The sequence below is a fragment of the Eucyclogobius newberryi genome, unplaced genomic scaffold (assembly GCF_026437365.1).
Source record: "Eucyclogobius newberryi isolate DKJ021-1_F unplaced genomic scaffold, fEucNew1.0.hap1 SCAF_7, whole genome shotgun sequence".
Classification (NCBI taxonomy): domain Eukaryota; kingdom Metazoa; phylum Chordata; class Actinopteri; order Gobiiformes; family Gobiidae; genus Eucyclogobius; species Eucyclogobius newberryi.
The window spans coordinates 39,978,006-39,992,150 of record NW_027316389.1 but is presented as its reverse complement, the minus strand read 5'-3'; the positions used below and the strand labels follow the sequence as shown (position 1 = coordinate 39,992,150).

Below are 14,145 nucleotides of genomic sequence, written 5' to 3'. Positions count from 1 at the left end.
AGGGTGGAGTGTGTGTGTGGAGGGTCTGAGGGTGGAGTGTGTGTGTGGAGGGTCTGAGGGTGGTGTGTGTGTGTGGAGGGTCTGAGGGTGGAGTGTGTGTGTGGAGGGTCTGAGGGTGGTGTGTGTGTGGAGGGTCTGAGGGTGGTGTGTGTGTGTGGAGGCTCTGAGGGTGGTGTGTGTGTGTGTGGAGGGTCTGAGGGTGGAGTGTGTGTGTGGAGGGTCTGAGGGTGGTGTGTGTGTGTGGAGGGTCTGAGGGTGGTGTGTGTGTGGAGGGTGGAGTGTGTGTGGAGGCTCTGAGGGTGGAGTGTGTGTGGAGGCTCTGAGGGTGGAGTGTGTGTGGAGGCTCTGAGGGTATAGTGTGTGTGGAGGGTCTGAGGGTGGTGTGTGTGTGTGGAGGGTCTGAGGGTGGAGTGTGTGTGGAGGCTCTGAGGGTGGTGTGTGTGTGGAGGGTCTGAGGGTGGAGTGTGTGTGGAGGCTCTGAGGGTGGAGTGTGTGTGGAGGCTCTGAGGGTGGAGTGTGTGTGTGGAGGCTCTGAGGGTGGAGTGTGTGTGGAGGCTCTGAGGGTGGAGTGTGTGTGGAGGCTCTGAGGGTGGTGTGTGTGTGGAGGCTCGGTTGGGGGCCGGGGGGTGATGTTGGATGTCAGGTTTGGGGGGGTCGGTTGGGGGGTCATCTCGGGGCCCGTTGTGACCTTGTGTGGTGTTAGGACAGCAGCACACTGAAGGAGGCGGGGCATTGGGACTGAAGGAGGTCAGGGGTCAGAGGTCAGGGGTCAGATTGTAAGTAGGTTTTGAGTTTGTATTATTATTTTTTAGGTCCCTATGCTTAGTTTAACAGGCTCCGCCCCTTCAGAGGTTTCATCCAACTAACGATGTGAAGAGCCTGTTCAGATGGAGATCACATGACCACATCTGACACGTCCCATAGGTGGAGACACATTTAGGACGTATTTAACACACACATGTTTAGTCCGTCTCCCTCTGAAACAGAACAACAGGATCAATGAGACGCTCAGATTTGTCTTGGGGATTTGTGTTTGTTCTTTTGAGGATCTTAAACCTCATATTCCTTTGTTTACAAAAGACCATATTCTGGCTCTTATTTATGGATGAATGTGTTTGTCTTGTTTGTCCTTTGTGGTTACTGCACATTTCTATCACATTTAAACACTAAAGCGTGTAATCTGCCACTTTAGGCTAAATGAAAAGGATAAAACCCACAGTAATGTAACAACATAAAGAAGTCACAAAAATGTACCTACATTTATATGTGTATGTATATATATATATATATAAACTAAAAATCTCCTCACCTTCAGCGGGTGGTCTCTCTATTCCTCCCCCTTCAAGCTCGGGCCCTCTCCCAGAGGCCCCTGGGAGCTTGAGGCTTCTTCAGGATCTTTGCTGTTCTTGCACTTTTCTGGACCGAGATGTCTGATGTTTTTCCTGGATCTGCTTAAGCCATTCCTCCAGTTTGGGGGTCACTCCTCCAGTTTGGGGGTCACTCCTCCAGTTTGGGGGTCACTCCTCCAGTTTGGGGGTCACTCCTCCAGTTTGGGGGTCATTCCCCCAGTTTGGGGGTCACTGCCCCAAGTGTTCCGGTCACTACAGCACCACTGACACCTTCAGGCTCCAGACCTTCTCCAGTTCCTCTCTGAGGCCTTGGGATTTCTCTAGTTTCTCATGTTCCTTATTCCGGATGTTTCCATCCCATGATGCACTGCAACGTCCACCACCACAGCTTTCCTCTGACCCTTGAGACCACCACTATGTCCAGTTGGTTCCATTACCATTCTGTCTGTCTGTATCTGGATGTCCCAGAGGACCATGTCTCAGTCGTTCTCCACAACATTTGGAGGTGTTTCCACTTTGTCCTTGGGGTCTCCAGCCCGTGCTCTGCACAGATGTTTCTTACACTATGTCAGCTCCTGGTGATGGAGCTCCATGTGTGCTGTCCCTGCAGCATCTGCACCTGCAGTTATGTGTGGGACTGTCTCAGGGCCCTTTGCACAGCTACACCTTGGGTCTTGTCTGGTGGTAGATCTGGGCCTCTATTGATCTGGTGTTCAGGTCCTGCCCCTGTCCTGCTCCTGTCCTGCCCCTGTCCTGCCATGATCAGAGCCTCTGTCCTTCAGACCGGCTCTTTCTAACCATTGGTAGGATTTCGTGATATCAGCCACTTCAGTTATGTTCCGGTGGTACAGCCCATGTAGGGGCGTGTCCTCCCATGTAGGGGCGTGTCCTCCCATGTAGGGGCGTGTCCTCCCATGTAGGGGCGTGTCGTAGAAACCCAGAAAGAGTGAAATAAATGCAGAAAAAGCTATAAATTAACCAGAAGTACTTTAGTACAGTAATACTGTACTACTGTAGTACTGTAGTACTGTTGTACTGTAGTACTGTAGTACTGTAGTACTATATTACAGTTGTACAGTATTACTGTAGTACTGTAGTACTGTTGTACTGTAGTACTGTAGTACTGTAGTACTGTAGCACTGTTGTACTGTAGTACAGTAGTACAGCAGTACAGTAGTACAGCAGTACAGTAGTACAGCAGTACTGTTGTACTGTAGTACTGTTGTACTGTTGTACTGTAGAACTGTTGTACTGTAGTACTGTTGTACTGTAGTGCTGTTGTACTGTTGTACTGTAGTACTGTTGTACTGTTGTACTGTAGTACAGTAGTACAGCAGTACAGCAGTACTGTTGTACTGTAGTATTGTTGTACTGTTGTACTGTAGTACTGTTGTACTGTTGTACTGTAGAACTGTTGTACTGTAGTACTGTAGAACTGTAGTACTGTAGTACTGTTGTATGTAGTACTGTTGTACTGTAGAACTGTAGTACTGTAGTACTGTTGTACTGTAGTACTGTAGTACTGTAGTACCGTTGTACTGTAGTACTGTTGTACTGTAGTACTGTTGTACTGCAGAACTGTTGTACTGTTGTACTGTTGTACTATAGTACTGTAGTACTGGTGTGCTGTTGTACTGTTGTACTGTAGTACAGTAGTACAGCAGTACAGTAGTACAGCAGTACTGTTGTACTGTAGTACTGTTGTACTGTAGTATTGTTGTACTGTAGTACTGTAGTACTGTTGTACTGTTGTACTGTTGTACTGTTGTACTGTAGAACTGTTGTACTGTAGTACTGTTGTACTGTTGTACTGTAGTGCTGTTGTACTGTTGTACTGTAGTACTGTTGTACTGTAGTACTGTTGTACTGTTGTACTGTAGTACAGTAGTACAGCAGTACAGTAGTACAGCAGTACAGCAGTACTGTTGTACTGTAGTATTGTTGTACTGTTGTACTGTAGTACTGTTGTACTTTTGTACTGTTGTACTGCAGAACTGTTGTACTGTAGTACTGTAGAACTGTAGTACTGTAGTACTGTTGTATGTAGTACTGTTGTACTGTAGAACTGTAGTACTGTAGTACTGTTGTACTGTAGTACTGTAGTACTGTTGTACTGTAGTACTGTTGTACTGCAGAACTGTTGTACTGTTGTACTGTTGTACTATAGTACTGTAGTACTGTTGTGCTGTTGTACTGTTGTACTGTAGTACTGTAGTACTGTTGTACTGTTGTACTGTAGTACTGTTGTACTGTAGTACTGTTGTACTGTTGTACTGTAGTACTGTAGTACTGTTGTACTGTAGTACTGTTGTACTGTTGTACTGTAGTACTGTAGTACTGTAGTACTGTTGTACTGTTGTACTGTTGTACTGTAGTACTGTTGTACTGCTGTACTGCTGTACTGCAGTACTGCAGTACAGCAGTACTGCTGTACTGTAGTACTGTTGTACAGTTGTACTGTAGTACTGTTGTACTGTAGTACTGTAGAACTGTAGTACTGTAGTACTGTTGTACTGTAGTACTGTAGTACTGTTGTACTGTAGAACTGTAGTACTGTAGTATTGTTGTACTGTAGTACTGTCGTACTGTCGTACTGTTGTACTGTTGTACTGTAATACTGTAGTACTGTAGTACTGTTGTACTGCTGTACTGTAGTACTGTAGTACTGTTGTACTGTAGTACTGTTGTACTGCAGAACTGTTGTACTGTTGTACTGTTGTACTGTAGTACTGTAGTACTGTTGTGCTGTTGTACTGTTGTACTGTAGTACTGTTGTACTGTTGTACTGTAGTACTGTTATACTGTAGTACTGTTGTACTGTAGTATTGTTGTACTGTAGTAATGTTGTACTGTTGTACTGTAGTAATGTTGTACTGTTGTACTGTAGTGCTGTTGTACTGTTGTACTGTAGTACTGTTGCACTGTAGTACTGTTGTACTGTTGTACTGTAGTACAGTAGTACAACAGTACAGTAGTACAGCAGTACTGTTGTACTGTAGTATTGTTGTACTGTTGTACTGTAGTATTGTTGTACTGTTGTACTGTAGAACTGTTGTACTGTAGTAATGTAGAACTGTAGAACTGTAGTACTGTAGCACTGTTGTTCTGTAGTACTGTAGTACTGTTGTACTGTAGTACTGTATTACTGCTGTACTGTTGTACTGTAGTACTGTAGTACTGTTGTACTGTAGTATTGTTGTACTGTAGTACTGTAGTACTGTTGTACTGTTGTACTGTAGTACTGTAGTACTGTTGTACTCTAGTACTGTAGTACTGTAGTACTGTAGCACTGTTGTACTGTAGTACAGTAGTACAGCAGTACAGTAGTACAGCAGTACTGTTGTACTCTAGTACTGTTGTACTGTAGTATTGTTGTACTGTAGTACTGTTGTACTGTAGAACTGTTGTTCTGTAGTACTGTTGTACTGTTGTACTGTAGTGCTGTTGTACTGTTGTACTGTAGTACTGTTGTACTGTAGTACAGTAGTACAACAGTACAGTAGTACAGCAGTACTGTTGTACTGTAGTATTGTTGTACTGTTGTACTGTAGTAGTGTAGTACTGTTGTACTGTTGTACTGTTGTACTGTAGTACTGTTGTACTGTTGTACTGTAGAACTGTTGTACTGTAGTAATGTAGAACTGTAGTACTGTAGTACTGTTGTACTGTAGTACTGTTGTACTGTAGAACTGTAGTACTGTAGTACTGTAGTACTGTTGTACTGTAGTACTGTAGTACTGTCATACTGTTGTACTGTTGTACTGTAGTACTGTTGTACTGTAGTACTGTTGTACTGCAGAACTGTTGTACTGTTGTGCTGTTGTACTGTTGTACTGTAGTACTGTTGTACTGTTGTACTGTAGTACTGTTGTACTCTAGTACTTTTGTACTGTTGTACTGTAGTACTGTTGTACTGTAGTACTGTTGTACTGTTGTGTACTGTTGTACTGTACTACTGTAGTACTGTTGTAGTGTTGTACTGTAGTGCTGTTGTACTGTTGTACTGTAGTACTGTTGTACTGTAGTACTGTAGTACTGTTGTACTGTTGTACTGTTGTACTGTAGTACTGTAGTACTATTTTACTGTAGTACTGTAGTACTGTTGTACTGTTGTACTGTAGTACTGTAGTACTGTAGTACTGTTGTACTGTTGTACTGTAGTACTGTTGTACTGTTGTACTGTAGTACTGTAGTACTGTATTAAAGTTGTACAGTATTACTGTAGTACTGTAGTACTGTTGTACTGTTGTACTGTAGTACTGTAGCGCTGTTGTACTGTAGTACAGCAGTACAGTAGTACAGCAGTACTGTTGTACTGTAGTACTGTTGTACTGTTGTACTGTAGTACTGTTGTACTGTTGTACTGTTGTAATGTAGAACTGTTGTACTGTAGTACTGTTGTACTGTAGTGCTGTTGTACTGTTGTACTGTAGTACTGTTGTACTGTAGTACTGTTGTACTGTTGTACTGTTGTACTGTAGTACAGTAGAACAGCAGTACAGTAGTACAGCAGTACTGTTGTATTGTAGTATTGTTGTACTGTTGTACTTTACTACTGTAGTACTGTTGTGCTGTTGTACTGTTGTACTGTAGTACTGTGGTACTGTTGTACTGTTGTACTGTTGTACTGTAGAACTGTAGTACTGTTGTACTGTTGTACTTTTGTACTGTTGTACTGTAGCACTGTTGTACTGTAGTACAGTAGTACAGCAGTACAGTAGTACAACAGTACAGTAGTACAGCAGTACTGTTGTGCTGTAGTATTGTTGTACTGTTGTACTGTAGTATTGTTGTACTGTTGTACTGTAGTAGTGTAGTACTGTTGTACTGTTGTACTGTAGTACTGTTGTACTGTTGTACTGTTGTACTGTAGAACTGTTGTACTGTAGTAATGTAGAACTGTAGAACTGTAGTACTGTAGTACTGTAGTACTGTTGTACTGTAGTATTGTTGTACTGTAGTACTGTAGTACTGTTGTACTGTTGTACTGTAGTACTGTAGTACTGTTGTACTGTTGTACTGTAGTACTGTATTACAGTTGTACAGTATTACTGTAGTACTGTTGTACTGTAGTACTGTAGTACTGTAGCACTGTTGTACTGTAGTACAGTAGTACAGCAGTACAGTAGTACAGCAGTACTGTTGTACTGTAGTATTGTTGTACTGTAGTACTGTTGTACTGTTGTACTGTATAACTGTTGTACTGTAGTACTGTTGTACTGTAGTGCTGTTGTACTGTTGTACTGTAGTACTGTTGTACTGTTGTACAGTAGTACAACAGTACAGTAGTACAGCAGTACTGTTGTACTGTAGTATTGTTGTACTGTTGTACTGTAGTAGTGTAGTACTGTTGTACTGTTTTACTGTAGTACTGTTGCACTGTAGTACTGTTGTACTGTTGTACTGTAGTACAGTAGTACAACAGTACAGTAGTACAGCAGTACTGTTGTACTGTAGTATTGTTGTACTGTTGTACTGTAGTATTGTTGTACTGTTGTACTGTAGAACTGTTGTACTGTAGTAATGTAGAACTGTAGTACTGTAGCACTGTTGTTCTGTAGTACTGTAGTACTGTTGTACTGTAGTACTGTATTACTGCTGTACTGTTGTACTGTAGTACTGTAGTACTGTTGTACTGTAGTATTGTTGTACTGTAGTACTGTAGTACTGTTGTACTGTTGTACTGTAGTACTGTAGTACTGTTGTACTGTAGTACTGTATTACAGTTGTACAGTATTACTGTAGTACTGTTGTACTCTAGTACTGTAGTACTGTAGTACTGTAGCACTGTTGTACTGTAGTACAGTAGTACAGCAGTACAGTAGTACAGCAGTACTGTTGTACTCTAGTACTGTTGTACTGTAGTATTGTTGTACTGTAGTACTGTTGTACTGTAGAACTGTTGTACTGTAGTACTGTTGTACTGTTGTACTGTAGTGCTGTTGTACTGTTGTACTGTAGTACTGTTGTACTGTAGTACAGTAGTACAACAGTACAGTAGTACAGCAGTACTGTTGTACTGTAGTATTGTTGTACTGTTGTACTGTAGTAGTGTAGTACTGTTGTACTGTTGTACTGTAGTACTGTTGTACTGTTGTACTGTAGAACTGTTGTACTGTAGTAATGTAGAACTGTAGTACTGTAGTACTGTTGTACTGTAGTACTGTTGTACTGTAGAACTGTAGTACTGTAGTACTGTAGTACTGTTGTACTGTAGTACTGTAGTACTGTCATACTGTTGTACTGTTGTACTGTAGTACTGTTGTACTGTAGTACTGTTGTACTGCAGAACTGTTGTACTGTTGTGCTGTTGTACTGTTGTACTGTAGTACTGTTGTACTGTTGTACTGTAGTACTGTTGTACTCTAGTACTTTTGTACTGTTGTACTGTAGTACTGTTGTACTGTAGTACTGTTGTACTGTAGTACTGTTGTACTGTTGTGTACTGTTGTACTGTACTACTGTAGTACTGTTGTAGTGTTGTACTGTAGTGCTGTTGTACTGTTGTACTGTAGTACTGTTGTACTGTAGTACTGTAGTACTGTTGTACTGTTGTACTGTTGTACTGTAGTACTGTAGTACTATTTTACTGTAGTACTGTAGTACTGTTGTACTGTTGTACTGTAGTACTGTAGTACTGTAGTACTGTTGTACTGTTGTACTGTAGTACTGTTGTACTGTTGTACTGTAGTACTGTAGTACTGTATTAAAGTTGTACAGTATTACTGTAGTACTGTAGTACTGTTGTACTGTTGTACTGTAGTACTGTAGCGCTGTTGTACTGTAGTACAGCAGTACAGTAGTACAGCAGTACTGTTGTACTGTAGTACTGTTGTACTGTTGTACTGTAGTACTGTTGTACTGTTGTACTGTTGTAATGTAGAACTGTTGTACTGTAGTACTGTTGTACTGTAGTGCTGTTGTACTGTTGTACTGTAGTACTGTTGTACTGTAGTACTGTTGTACTGTTGTACTGTTGTACTGTAGTACAGTAGAACAGCAGTACAGTAGTACAGCAGTACTGTTGTATTGTAGTATTGTTGTACTGTTGTACTTTACTACTGTAGTACTGTTGTGCTGTTGTACTGTTGTACTGTAGTACTGTGGTACTGTTGTACTGTTGTACTGTTGTACTGTAGAACTGTAGTACTGTTGTACTGTTGTACTGTTGTACTGTTGTACTGTAGCACTGTTGTACTGTAGTACAGTAGTACAGCAGTACAGTAGTACAACAGTACAGTAGTACAGCAGTACTGTTGTGCTGTAGTATTGTTGTACTGTTGTACTGTAGTATTGTTGTACTGTTGTACTGTAGTAGTGTAGTACTGTTGTACTGTTGTACTGTAGTACCGTTGTACTGTTGTACTGTTGTACTGTAGAACTGTTGTACTGTAGTAATGTAGAACTGTAGAACTGTAGTACTGTAGTACTGTAGTACTGTTGTACTGTAGTATTGTTGTACTGTAGTACTGTAGTACTGTTGTACTGTTGTACTGTAGTACTGTAGTACTGTTGTACTGTTGTACTGTAGTACTGTATTACAGTTGTACAGTATTACTGTAGTACTGTTGTACTGTAGTACTGTAGTACTGTAGCACTGTTGTACTGTAGTACAGTAGTACAGCAGTACAGTAGTACAGCAGTACTGTTGTACTGTAGTATTGTTGTACTGTAGTACTGTTGTACTGTTGTACTGTATAACTGTTGTACTGTAGTACTGTTGTACTGTAGTGCTGTTGTACTGTTGTACTGTAGTACTGTTGTACTGTAGTACAGTAGTACAACAGTACAGTAGTACAGCAGTACTGTTGTACTGTAGTATTGTTGTACTGTTGTACTGTAGTAGTGTAGTACTGTTGTACTGTTTTACTGTAGTACTGTTGTACTGTTGTACTGTAGAACTGTTGTACTGTAGTAATGTAGAACTGTAGTACTGTAGTACTGTTGTACTGTATTACTGTTGTACTGTAGAACTGTAGTACTGTAGTACTGTAGTACTGTTGTACTGTAGTACTGTAGAACTGTCGTACTGTTGTACTGTAGTACTGTAGTACTGTTGTACTGTTGTACTGTAGTACTGTTGTACTGCAGAACTGTTGTACTGTTGTACTGTTGTACTGTAGTACTGTAGTACTGTTGTGCTGTTGTACTGTTGTACTGTAGTACTGTAGTACTGTTGTACTGTTGTACTGTAGTACTGTTGTACTGTAGTACTTTTGTACTGTTGTACTGTAGTACTGTTGTAAAGTTTTACTGTAGTACTGTAGTACTGTTGTACTGTAGTACTGTTGTACTGTTGTGTACTGTTGTACTGTAGTACTGTAGTACTGTTGTAGTGTTGTACTGTAGTGCTGTTGTACTGCTGTACTGTAGTACTGTTGTACTGTAGTACTGTTGTACTGTTGTACTGTAGTACTGTAGTACTGTAGTACTGTTGTACTGTTGTACTGTAGTACTCTAGTACTGTTGTACTGTAGTACTGTAGTACTGTAGTACTGTTGTACTGTAGTACTGTAGTACTGTATTACAGTTGTACAGTATTACTGTAGTACTGTAGTACTGTTGTACTGTAGTACTGTAGCGCTGTTGTACTGTAGTACAGTAGTACAGCAGTACAGTAGTACAGCAGTACTGTTGTACTGTAGTACTGTTGTACTGTTGTACTGTAGTACTGTTGTACTGTAGTACTGTTGTACTGTTGTACTGTAGTACTGTTGTACTGTTGTACTGTTGTACTGTTGTACTGTAGAACTGTTGTACTGTAGTACTGTTGTACTGTAGTGCTGTTGTACTGTTGTACTGTAGTACTGTTGTACTGTAGTACTGTAGTACTGTTGTACTGTTGTACTGTAGTACTGTAGTACTGTAGTACTGTTGTACTGTAGTACTGTTGTACTGTTGTACTGTTGTACTGTTGTACTGTAGAACTGTAGTACTGTTGTACTGTTGTACTGTAGTACTGTAGTACTGTATTACAGTTCTACAGTATTACTGTAGTACTGTAGTACTGTAGTACTGTTGTACTGTAGTACTGTAGCGCTGTTGTACTGTAGTACAGTAGTACAGCAGTACAGTAGTACAGCAGTACTGTTGTACTGTAGTACTGTTGTACTGTTGTACTGTAGTACTGTTGTACTGTTGTACTGTAGTACTGTTGTACTGTTGTACTGTAGTGCTGTTGTACTGTAGTACTGTTGTACTGTTGTACTGTTGTACTGTAGAACTGTTGTACTGTAGAACTGTTGTACTGTAGTACTGTTGTACTGTAGTGCTGTTGTACTGTTGTACTGTAGTACTGTTGTACTGTAGTACTGTTGTACTGTTGTACTGTAGTACAGTAGTACAGCAGTACAGTAGTACAGCAGTACTGTTGTATTGTAGTATTGTTGTACTGTTGTAATTTAGTACTGTAGTACTGTTGTGCTGTTGTACTGTAGTACTGTAGTACTTTTGTACTGTTGTACTGTTGTACTGTAGTACTGTAGAACTGTAGTACTGTAGTACTGTTGTACTGTAGTACTGTTGTACTGTAGAACTGTAGTACTGTAGTACTGTCGTACTGTTATATTGCTGTACTGTAGTACTGTAGTACTGTTGTACTGTAGTACTGTTGTACTGAAGAACTGTTGTACTGTTGTACTGTTGTACTATAGTACTGTAGTAATGTTGTGCTGTTGTACTGTTGTACTGTAGTACTGTAGTACTGTTGTACTGTTGTACTGTAGTACTCTAGTACTGTAGTACTGTAGTACTGTTGTACTGTAGTACTGTTGTACTGTTGTACCTTAGTACTGTAATACTCTTGTACTGTAGTACCGTTGTAGTGTTGTACTGTAGTACTGTTGTACTGTAGTACTGTAGTACTGTTGTACTGTAGTACTGTTGTACTGCTGTACTGCTGTACTGTTGTACTGTAGTACTGTTGTACTGCTGTACTGCTGTACTGCAGTCAGCAGTGCTGCTGTACTGTAGTACTGTAGTACTGTTGTACAGTTGTACTGTAGTACTGTTGGACTGTAGTACTGTAGAACTGTAGTACTGTAGTACTGTTGTACTGTAGTACTGTCGTACTGTTGTACTGTTGTACTGTAGTACTGTAGTACTGTTGTACTGTAGTACTGTTGTACTGCAGAAGTGTTGTACTGTTGTACTGTAGTACTGTAGTACTGTTGTGCTGTTGTACTGTTGTACTGTAGTACTGTAGTACTGTTGTACTGTAGTACTGTTGTACTGCAGTACTGTTGTTCTGTTGTACTGTTGTACTGTAGTACTGTTGTACTGTAGTACTGTTGTACTGTTGTACTGTAGTACTGTAGTACTGTTGTACTGTAGTACTGTAGTACTGTTGTAGTGTTGTACTGTTGTACTGTTGTACTGTAGTACTGTAGTACTGTTGTACTGTAGTACTGTAGTACTGTAGTACTGTATTACAGTTGTACAGTATTACTGTAGTACTGTAGTACTGTTGTACTATAGTACTGTAGTACTGTTGTACTGTAGCACTGTTGTACTGTAGTACAGTAGTACAGCAGTACTGTTGTACTGTAGTACTGTTGTACTGTAGTATTGTTGTACTGTAGTACTGTTGTACTGTTGTACTGTAGAACTGTTGTACTGTAGTACTGTTGTACAACAGTACAGTAGTACAGCAGAACTGTTGTACTGTAGTATTGTTGTACTGTTGTACTGTAGTAGTGTAGTACTGTTGTACTGTTGTACTGTAGTACTGTTGTACTGTTGTACTGTTGTACTGTAGAACTGTTGTACTGTAGTAATGTAGAACTGTTGTACTGTAGAACTGTAGTACTGTAGTACTGTAGTACTGTTTTACTGTAGTACTGTAGTACTGTAGTACTGTAGTACTGTTGTACTGTAGTACTGTTGTACTATAGTACTGTTGTACTGTAGTACTGTTGTACTGTTGTACTGTAGTACTGTAGTACTGTAGTACTGTTGTACTGTAGTGCTGTTGTACTGTTGTACTGTAGTACTGTAGTACTGTTGTACTGTAGTACTGTATTACAGTTGTACAGTATTACTGTAGTACTGTAGTACTGTTGTACTGTAGTACTGTAGTACTGTAGTACTGTAGCACTGTTGTACTGTAGTACAGTAGTACAGCAGTACAGTAGTACAGCAGTACTGTTGTACTGTAGTACTGTTGTACTGTAGTATTGTTGTACTGTTGTACTGTAGAACTGTTGTACTGTAGTACTGTTGTACTGTTGTACTGTAGTACTGTTGTACTGTAGTACTGTTGTACTGTTGTACTGTAGAACTGTTGTACTGTAGTACAGTAGTACAACAGTACAGTCGTACAGCAGTACTGTTGTACTGTAGTATTGTTGTACTTTTGTACTGTAGTAGTGTAGTACTGTTGTACTGTTGTACTGTAGAACTGTTGTGCTGTAGTAATGTAGTAATGTAGAACTGTAGTACTGTAGTACTGTTGTACTGTAGTACTGTTGTACTGTAGAACTGTAGTACTGTAGTACTGTTGTACTGTAGTACTGTAGTACTGTAGTACTGTTGTACTGTTGTACTATAGTAATGTTGTACTGTAGTACTGTTGTACTGTAGTACTGTTGTACTGTTGTACTGTAGTACTGTAGTACTGTTGTACTGTAGTACTGTAGTACTGTATTACAGTTCTACAGTATTACTGTAGTACTGCTGTACTGTAGTACTGTAGTACTGTAGCACTGTTGTACTGTAGTACAGTAGTACAGCAGTACAGTAGTACAGCAGTACTGTTGTACTGTAGTACTTTTGTACTGTAGTATTGTTGTACTGTAGTACTGTTGTACTGTTGTACTGTTGTACTGTAGAACTGTTGTACTGTAGTACTGTTGTACTGTTGTACTGTAGTGCTGTTGTACTGTTGTACTGTTGTACTGTAGTACAGTAGTACAACAGTACAGTAGTACAGCAGTACTGTTGTACTGTAGTATTGTTGTACTGTAGTAGTGTAGTACTGTTGTACTGTTGTACTGTTGTACTGTAGAACTGTTGTACTGTAGTAATGTAGAACTGTAGTACTGTTGTACTGTAGAACTGTAGTACTGTAGTACTGTTGTACTGTAGTACTGTAGTACTGTCGTACTGTTGTACTGTAGTACTGTAGTACTGTTGTACTGTAGTACTGTAGTACTGTAGTACTGTTTTACTGTTGTACTGTAGTACTGTAGTACTGTTGTACTGTAGTACTGTTGTACTGTTGTACTGTTGTACTGTAGTACTGTACTAATGTTGTACTGTAGTACTGTTGTACTGTTGTACTGTAGTACTGTAGTACTGTTGTACTGTAGTACTGTAGTACTGTTGTACTGTAGTACTGTTGTACTGTTGTACTGTAGTACTGTTATACTGTAGTACTGTAGTACTGTAGTACTGTTGTACTGTAGTACTGTAGTTTCCATGTGTACTCAAGCTTTAGCCACATCTATGCGACTCAAACTTGGAATCACTAAATGTATTTTTGTGAATTGCTGAAAAAGTGATCGAACGGGGGCGTGGCTTTGATTTGGTCCTAGTCCTGGTTTAGTCCTGGTTTAGTCCTGGTTTAGACCTGGTTTAGTCCTGGTTTTAGACCTGGTTTAGACCTGGTTTAGTCCTGGTTTAGTCCTGGTTTAGTCCAGGTTTAGTCCAGGTTTAGTCCAGGTTTAGTCCTGGTTTAGACCTGGTTTAGTCCTGGTTTTAGACCTGGTTTAGACCTGGTTTAGTCCTGGTTTAGTCCTGGTTTAGTCCAGGTTTAGTCCAGGTTTAGACCTGGTTTAGTCCTGGTTTAGTCCTGGTT

The 14,145-nt window shown here is 40.3% G+C and overlaps 1 protein-coding gene across 1 annotated transcript in view; it reads left to right on the top strand.

The window, feature by feature from the left end:
* mctp2a (multiple C2 domains, transmembrane 2a) overlaps positions 1 to 14,145 on the top strand; it is a 151,596-nt gene that overhangs the window by 126,444 nt on the left and 11,007 nt on the right. The window lies entirely within an intron of this gene.